Source organism: Macrobrachium nipponense, chromosome 37, assembly GCF_015104395.2.
Source record: "Macrobrachium nipponense isolate FS-2020 chromosome 37, ASM1510439v2, whole genome shotgun sequence".
NCBI classification, from domain to species: Eukaryota; Metazoa; Arthropoda; class Malacostraca; order Decapoda; family Palaemonidae; genus Macrobrachium; species Macrobrachium nipponense.
This window is the reverse complement of record NC_061097.1, coordinates 55420081-55429234: the sequence shown is the minus strand read 5'-3', so window position 1 is coordinate 55429234 and position 9154 is coordinate 55420081. Positions and strand designations below refer to the sequence as shown.

General features: G+C 37.8%; 1 non-coding gene across 1 annotated transcript; it reads right to left on the bottom strand.

The window, feature by feature from the left end:
• Positions 1–510: 510 nt before the first annotated feature.
• Trnaq-uug (transfer RNA glutamine (anticodon UUG)) lies at positions 511–582 on the bottom strand. The gene has a single exon. It is a non-coding gene; the product is annotated as a tRNA-Gln (tRNA).
• Positions 583–9154: the final 8572 nt, after the last annotated feature.

Here is a 9154-nt window from a genome sequence, read left to right as displayed (position 1 = left end):
AAGTACTTGAACACAAGAAAAAATAAAAAGTAACCGTTTACTTAAACACACACACACACACACACACACACACACACACACACACACACACACACACATATACACACACACACACACAAAATATGATCAGTTAGTTAAGCACAGGAAAGAGTTCGAGCGATCAGTTAACTGAACATAGAAAAATATAAGTGATCACTTACTGGAACGTAGGAAAAATATGAATGATTAGTTACTTGATCACAGGAAAATATACTAGTGATCAGTTTCTTGAACACAGGAAATAATATTAGTGATCACTGACTTGAACACATGAAAATGTACAAGTGATCAGTCACTCGATCACGGGAAATAATACAAGTGATCACTTCCTAAGACAATAATTTTATACAGAAAATAAGTAACGATGGCAATTGTGTTGGTGTATATGATTAAAACTCCCTTAAGGTACAATCCGCATATTAATTGCTATGACATCTCATTAATATTCAGTAGCGACCGGTATTAAAGGAGAGGTCCCACCGAGACTCGAACTCAGATCGCTGGATTCAAAGTCCAGAGTGCTAACCATTACACCATGGGACCTTGAATGAGTAAGGTCACTCTCTCTAGGGAAAGTTACACTGCGCAGTGAGCGCGCTCTGGCAGGCTGAGGTTGGACCTCGGCGCGATTAGTAGTAGTAGTAGTAGTAGAAGTAGTAGTGACAGGCTTATGCTTTGTAACGTCCCCTTGATTCGTTCCAGTTTGCCTCTGGTTGCCTCTTAAGTTTGATTTCTCTTTTGGTGCCATGAGTTTTTGAGGGATAATGTCAGTTGTATGTATAATTTCACATTTATAGTCTCTTCTTTAAACGATTCTTTGAGAAGGAAGATGTTTGATAGCGGAGTCGACATTATCTTCGTGGTATGAATGTTACACGAAATTAAATCTGCTCGCAGTATCATTAAAAGCTGGGCAGTCAAGTGAGAACGACTCGAAATTCTCACGGGCAGCTTCCCATTTAACCCATTAGCTCTCAGTGTCCTATTTTGAGGACAGTTAAGAGAATATTTTTTTTCTCCTATTCTGTTACTCTTAATCTGATTTCTAATCCTGTTTTGGAAACTTTATGTCCTAACCTCCCATTGTAATTTTTTTCAAGGCGCCACAGGCGCCCAAAGAAATGTTATGAAGTAAGAAGATTTTTTATGAAACCTACCTTTCAGATAATGAAATTTCATTGCGATATATTCCTTTGAAAATGGAGTTTTTAACTCATGATACTTATATATATAATTTGAAGGACAATGTTCTATATAATTGGTATATGAAATTACTATGAACATTATATTGTATAATGTTGTTAAATCATGCTAAAGTGAGTGTCCTCATATGAAGACACTGGGATAAAGGAGTAAGATCATGTCGGAACCTGCTTGATCCTGTAGAAAAGAAAAAGTTGCTAAGAAGTGTTGAGAATTGAGTCTCATTCTGTATATTTTGACAACTATTTTACTGGTTACGACTTACAAGTGTACCTAGGAAACTTAGGATTTCGGGCTACAGGAACCATGAGGGAAAACTTCTTGAAAATTTGTCCACTGAAGTCGGACAAAGACATGAAAAAGGGAAAAAGAGGGTCATATGATTACAGATTCGACACGAATGAAGAAATACTCATAGTCAAATGGTTTGATAACAAATGGAAACAAATTTTGATTCAGTTGAACCCCTTGCTAAAGTCCAACGCCGGGTAAAGGATTCTAAGACCAAGGAAGGCGTCCCTCAACCAAATGCCATAAATAACTATAACAAAAATATGGGTGGGGTCGACCACTATGATTGGCTAGTTGCAAAATACTTTGCTTCAATAAAAGGCAAAAAATGGTACTGGCCTTTATTTACTCGCATGCTAGATATGGCTCCTGTGGATGCATGGATTGTTTATCGGATGGTGAATGAGCAGGAAGACATTGATTTGCTGGAATTTAGGAGATTGGTCTGTGTCCCTTATCTGAAACTGGCGAGTGCTACATTATCAACAGGACGACCTCGTAAACCTTTGGTATCCCGTACAAAAATGCCTGATGTGATGGATGTATTTTAGGGAATCATGTGTGTATTTATTACCTGCAATTGAAATAGATATTGTGGTGGTGGATGCAAATACTGTTGTTCCCGAATGATGTAAAGCCTAAAGCTACCAACGAGATACATTTAAGAAGAATTCTCCCTTCAATACAACATGTATATATATATATATATATATATATATATATATATATATATATATACATGTATATATATATATATATATATATATATATATATATATATACATGTTGTATTGAAGGGAGAATTCTTCTTAAATGTATCTCGTTGGTAGCTTTAGGCTTTACATCATTCGGGAACAACAGTATTTGCATCCACCACCACAATATCTATTTCAATTGCAGGTAATAAATAAACTCATGATTCCCTAAAATACATTCATTATTTCTTTAAATGTTTATCAAAATTCCACCTTAACTTCTGGGTAATTGAACAGAGTCAATCTTTGAAAAAAGGGCACTCGTGACTTAAACGCTTGTGGTGATTGTACCGAGTCTATTTCAAAAGGCACTTAAAACTTGTATTCGTCCGGTGATTGAAGCAAGTCTCTTTCGAAAGCACTTAGGACTTTTATGAGTTGACACTTGGACTTCGATTCTTTCTCAAGTCCCTGGGCACTCGTGAAGAAAGTGGACTTAGATTCTTTCATAAGTCCCTAGGCACTCGTGAAGAAAGTGGATTTAGATTCTTTCATAAGTCCCTAGGCACTCGTGAAGAAATTGGACTTAGATTCTTTCTCAAGTTCCTGGGCACTCGTGAAGAAATTTATAAGTACGCAAATCACTATGAGGCCCAAGTCAGATCACCCGCAGTCGCACCGCCACACACTCATCCCCCCTTACTTTCTGTCTTCCTCTGCTTTCTGTTCCTTCGTAATATGGAGGAGTGATAATGGTACTTTATATATGACAACGTCTCCGAGGGTTGCATGAGAGAGAGAGAGAGAGAGAGAGAGCAAAATGGGTGGAGGAATAAATGGGAGTGGTTTAATGGCGTCATAAGTGTGTCTGTTGTGGCGATCGCTGAGAATATCAGTGGCAGTAATTCCGCCACAGTAAGAACGGTTTATATGGTCTTTGGTTGGGTGCCTACTAACCATATTAAGTTTCCTACCTCTCGTCTGAAAAAGAGTTCAAAATTCTATATTATTCACGCTCTACTTTTCCAGTGCATTTTGATCACGACTGAATGACGTCATCGTAACCTCTGGCAAGAGGTCACTGTGTGAGGTCGAGACTTGCATCAGTTGTGTACTGTACTACGCTTTATTAACCTCTGATCTCGGCAAATTGGTTCGACCTTACTTTTATTAACCTTTGGACTTTGATCTTCGCTTAATACGACACTGAATTTTCTTGCTTTTACAAGTTCATTTACGTTTAATGAGTATCACTAGTTGTTGTCGACTCTATCGTTTCTCGCGTCTTTCTTACATTCATCAACTATTCTATATGTATGCCCTTATCCGTATCTTAAGTTAGTTCTATTATCACTCGCTTCTGTTATAGTCTCGTTATATATAACATATATATTATTGGCTTCCGTTATCAAAGGCAAGTGAATTATATATCGTCGGCTGAAACATTGCTGTAATTTTATATATTTATTTTAATTTTCTGTAAAAATCCTTGTATTGAGATGGCTATTTCTCTGTCATTCCACACTTTTTCTGTCCGCCCTCAGATCTTCAAACTACTGAGGCTAGAGGGCTGCAAATTGGTATGTTGATCATCCACCCTCCAGTCATCAAACATACCTAATTGGAGCCCTCTAGCATCAGTAGTTTCTATTGCACTTTATTTAAGGTTAAAGTTAGCCATGAATGTGCGTCTGGCGCCGCTATAGATGACAGCAACACAAGCCACCAGCGGCCCGTGGCTGAAAGTTTCATGGACCGCGGCTGAGAGTTTCATAAAGCTTTATGCGCCGTACATTAAACTCAATTGCATTTTTTACTTACTTAATAGTACTGGTAATCTTCTATGGCACGAAGATATGCTAATTCAGTTGTATTCCACACATATTGCTTGACTGATTTCATAATTTCTATAGCATAATATACAGTATATGTTTCCTTGTCATTTCTCGGCCACAATCTTTGCTTTGTGCTGTTCGGCTTGTATAGTGGCTGGTGTTGTGCTTGCCACTTAAATGTTGCTGGTTCGAGTCTCCCCCAGGACGATTGAGAAATTCTTGGCTCTTATCACGATCAGTTACTGCTGCAGTGTGGGGTCTGTGGTGGGAGGTTGAAAACCTACATTCTTTGGAAGCTTGAATTTCAAGTCAGTGGTCCCTTTGGTGCACTTGTTCCAGGTGAACAGGTTTCATCTACTGAAATAATAATGTTGGAATGTGGATATTTCATTTGTTTTACAATTTGGGATTTCTTCAGTGCATTATATGTCTTCCACATCATCCATACTTAACCAATGATTAAGTTATATTGTATGTTACTAATAAGAATATGATTTGCACATTGCATCTCTGCCTTTTACCATTTTCTGCGTCTGATTCGTCTTGTTCTGTGTTGTGCAGTATAGTGTGGCTGTTTCACTGGTATGGATCTTAGTCACTGCAGTCATTACTACTTCAACATTAATCTGTGTTTCATTGAGACTTCAGTAATTATAAACTTTCATCTATCCACATAAAATTTCATATATCCACAGAGTCAAATGCTTCAGGGGTCTTTTCTGAGGCGTGTCTTTTGCACACATTATTCTGATAATTATACGAATACATGCATGCTTGCATCCATGGGCTACATACTGCAACAATCACTGTATACGCGTGATGATCATACATGCATACAGCCAGGAGGAGAAAAGAAATGACTTGAACGGAGCGCTTTCATGTATTTCTACACCTCATCAGGGTTCAGGTACAAGTGCCAAGAAAACAAATACAGAGTTGCAAGAAGACTTCGTGGCAAGACAAACGATGCTAAAAAACAAACAACGCTAACAACTACCAAACAGTCCTAATGCTTAATGGCCTACTTGTTTTCAAACCCTTCGTTAAAATTTCATCAACTTTTTGTAAACCTATACTGATATTTACTAAATTACCACAGTCTTGTTTAATTATACAGGATTCTATTAAATTTTTTTTCGCTAAATCGTTGCAAAACATAATTTCCTTTCAGTCTGTCCAGTTAATACCATGATTACTATTATTCACGTGTACAAATAATGCATTTGACATATTTCCAGTTCTAACAATGGAAAGACACTGGCAGTTTTTGGACAGACTCAAAGGAAATTATGTTTTGAAAAATTTAGCGAAAAGAAATTTAATAGAATCATGTATAATTAAACAAGACTGTGATAATTTATTAAACATCAGTCTAGGTTTATACAAATTTGATGAAATTTTAACGAAAGGTATATGAAAACAAGTAGGCTATTAAGCATCAGGACTGTTTGGTAGTTGTTAGCGCTGTTTGTCTTTTTAGCATCGTTTGTCTTGCCACGAAGTCTTCTTGTGACTCTGTATTTGTTTTCTTGGCACTTGTAACAGAACCCTAATGAGGTGTAGAAATATATAAAAGCGCTCCGTTCAAGTCATTCCTTTTCACCCTTCTCCTCCTGGCTGTATGCATGTAGGCTACAAAGAGCATCTTCTCTTATATTCTGTGCGCTGCAGTTATCTCCTTGTTGGTTCTTCTGTACTTGGAGGTCTGGTACTTAGAGGTATTTCATTCCTTCCATTTAGATTGGTAAATTATACCTTTATCAGGCAGTGGTCATATAAGTCTTGTAATATACGTAAGCTTTAGCTTATCAAATCCCATGTAATCATATATTTTATGCATTCTTTTAGTTAACCTGAACAAATTCTATTGTGCACTTGTGGTGACCTCTGCTGTTTGTCGTTTCCTTCCCATTTAGGGTCTACAGTTAGTAGTATAAAGTCACGCTTTCCTTATTTGTTTCATAATCAAATGTCCAAACTATCTCAATCTTGACTCCTGGTCTTTCGTTGCCACTTCAGTGACTCCTACTGATCGATCACCTGATGGAATCGTTTATCATCATGGCTCATGTCACTTCAGTCATCCGTCTGCACATCATCATTCCCACTATATCTATGACTTAAATTGTTCAAATTCAATTTAGATTCAAAAACGTTGACATCAAATGGGATCCATTGGCACGCTAATACATCCCCAACAAAAAATTATTATTACTATGCTCCTTTATCTATTCCAGTAAAATCTTGGAAACTTTTTTCACAATTCATTTTGTGATATTATTATTCAAGACCAAACAAACTTGCTCAGTAACATTGTTAATAGAGACATTTCTAAATTCCCTAAGTTTATCACATTCCAGCATACAATGATGCAGAGTATGTGAGTTTGCTTCACCACACAATCTACAGGGTATACCAACACCATCAATATATGTTGCCATCAATAATTACACCCCAACCTCATTCTCATAACAAAGGTATCAACTTTCGAAAGGACCTACCCATATGTAACATTAGTATTTTCGGTAACAAACAAATAATGCCTGATACTGACGCTGTCCTCTTCCAAAATCTTGATAGCCTTTTCTGTTCCCCAAAACCTCTCGTTCTATTCTCATTCCTCTTTTTATTCTATTAAGGCTCATAGAAGTTTCTATGTCAAGGTAAGGAAGGCTTTCGTGTGGCCTCCTTGACCAGATCGTCGGCAACGTCATTTCATAAAATACCAATATGAGATGGAACCCAAAAGAACTTTACACTTACTCCTTTCTCCTGAAGGAAGCCGACAAACCTTTACAGAGAGCAACCACCTCGTTACCAGCGGGTGCTTTGCTATTTAAGGCTAACAAAGCACTCTGGGAATCAACAAATACAAACATATGCTTCATTTTATCAACAACCATTTCGTCTTCAATCCTCTTAGACATCATTGCATCCACACTAACATCATTTTCATAATATTCACGAATAACCACACCACAACCAACTGTATTACCATTTACAGAGCCATCACAATATATATGAATGGTATTACACTTGGGTAACATATTCAGTTTACTAAGAAAGTATTGCCTTAAGGCATATGTATTACACTCGCTCTTTGTATATAGTCCAACTTACTTATACATATGTTTAACCTACAACACAGCCAGGGCTTTGGACATATTACTCTTTCCAATTGAACACAGTTTTTAACAACGTCATATTTTAACAACATTCTACATAGTTTTCTCAAATGACTCTTAGGTCTATTCAAGATTCTACAGTTACCAGACATCGTATCATTAGCCTCTTTTAAAATCCCCCCCACCTCCCTTATACTTCGGACAACTGCTGCACAGACTATTTCTTGAACTCTTTCAGAGATACTTGGAAGATTCAACTCCATTCTCATGATCTCTATGCGGGTGGTCATGGTACAACCTAGTATTATGCGCATTGCTTGATTTTGTATTATTTCTAACTTCTTTAATTCTCTCTCCGGATAGCAGATTACCACTGGGGCTGCATAGTCAATAACTGAACGAACTGAGCTTATGTAAATCATTCGCAATACTGGTATACCGGCACCATTACCTCGGGTAGCCAATACCTGCAAAGGTCTTAATCTTGTCAGACAAGTAATTGACCTCATCCATACTTAGTCCAGTCAAATTAGATAAAAAAAGAGCGGATAGGGAAAAGAAATAATAAGTTTTTTTATATTTGGCAGAAATACTCCTCAAGGGTCAAAAAACAAAGATCTAAAGAGTTCCCCTCCTTAAAAGGGATGCAACCCCCTGTTTGGGGGAGAAACCCACTACGGAAGGTAGTTTTCCGCATATTTACCGATTTTTCTCCAAAACGGTGCGCCGTACGTATAAAAGGTATAGGGGCAAGAAAAATAAAATATTAAATTCTGCACAAGTTCATCCTAATGTCCTTTGACTCTAAATATTATAGCTTCGACGCAAATGAGCCCGAAAGGAGAGAACGTATTTTCGCCCTTACATTCTGTTCACTTACTCTTAAGCCACTCGTTTCCTGTAAAAATGCTGTATACACACATTGTAGAATGAAGATTCATCTTTCATTTGGTGTCTTTGTTTTCATCTAAACATTAAATTAGTGACGCAAAAGAAAAAAAACAAGACATTTTAAATTCACAGAAATGGATTTCTATTTATTTCACATCATGAGGTTTACTAGGGAATACTTATATATAAAATTATGCTTTGCACATTTTTATTTCGTAAATAATGGGTGATTACCGTATGTTCATTTCTTTCAGAGATGAATGAAAGGATTATCAGTAGTGAATGATTAATACCATAAAGTCAAGAGGTGAAATGTGGTTTTGCTGTTTGTCACGTTGTTTGTCAACGCCGTCAACAGCAATTTCATGAGGAATGAGTTTTGCTAGTGCACAGTATGGCATCATATGAGTTCTATTAGCCCGGGCATATATGCATGTCCTGACAGCATGTGGGTACTAGCGCCTCAATGGCGTGGTTGGTATGGTGTTGGCGTGCCACCTCGGTGGCCGCGAGTTCGATTCTCGGTCATTCCATTGAGGAGTGAGTGATGTGTATTTCTGGTGATAGAGGTTCACTCTCGACGTGGTTCGGAAGTCTCGTAAAACCGTTGGTCCCGTTGCTGAATAACCCACTGGTTCCATGCAACGTAAAATCACCATACAAACAATCAAACAAAAGCATGCGGGCACTGCTGAAGAACCATACACAGTTGACCACAGTTGCGAAGTTCCACTGCCCTCCATTATGTATCCAGTGGACCCGAGAGAAGATGTGAGGAAATAAAATCCTCCAACCTTACAATTTTATTGCAAAACTCACCATCTGGACTTGAAGACACTGTCCTTGGCTTTGATGGAGAGTGGCTGGTAAAAGGTGACAAAGCACGTCACTTGATCCGATTTTTTGGTTTCCTCGATAGCACAGCTCAAAGCACTTAGCACTGTATTATACTCAGTTGACGGCAGTCTAATGGAAGACAGTGCACTGGCTCATCAGAAGGAAGAGTAATGAGTTGTTGTAGCCTCCATGAAACTTTGCCATGAGGGAAAGAACTGGGACTGGGATTGGAGAAATT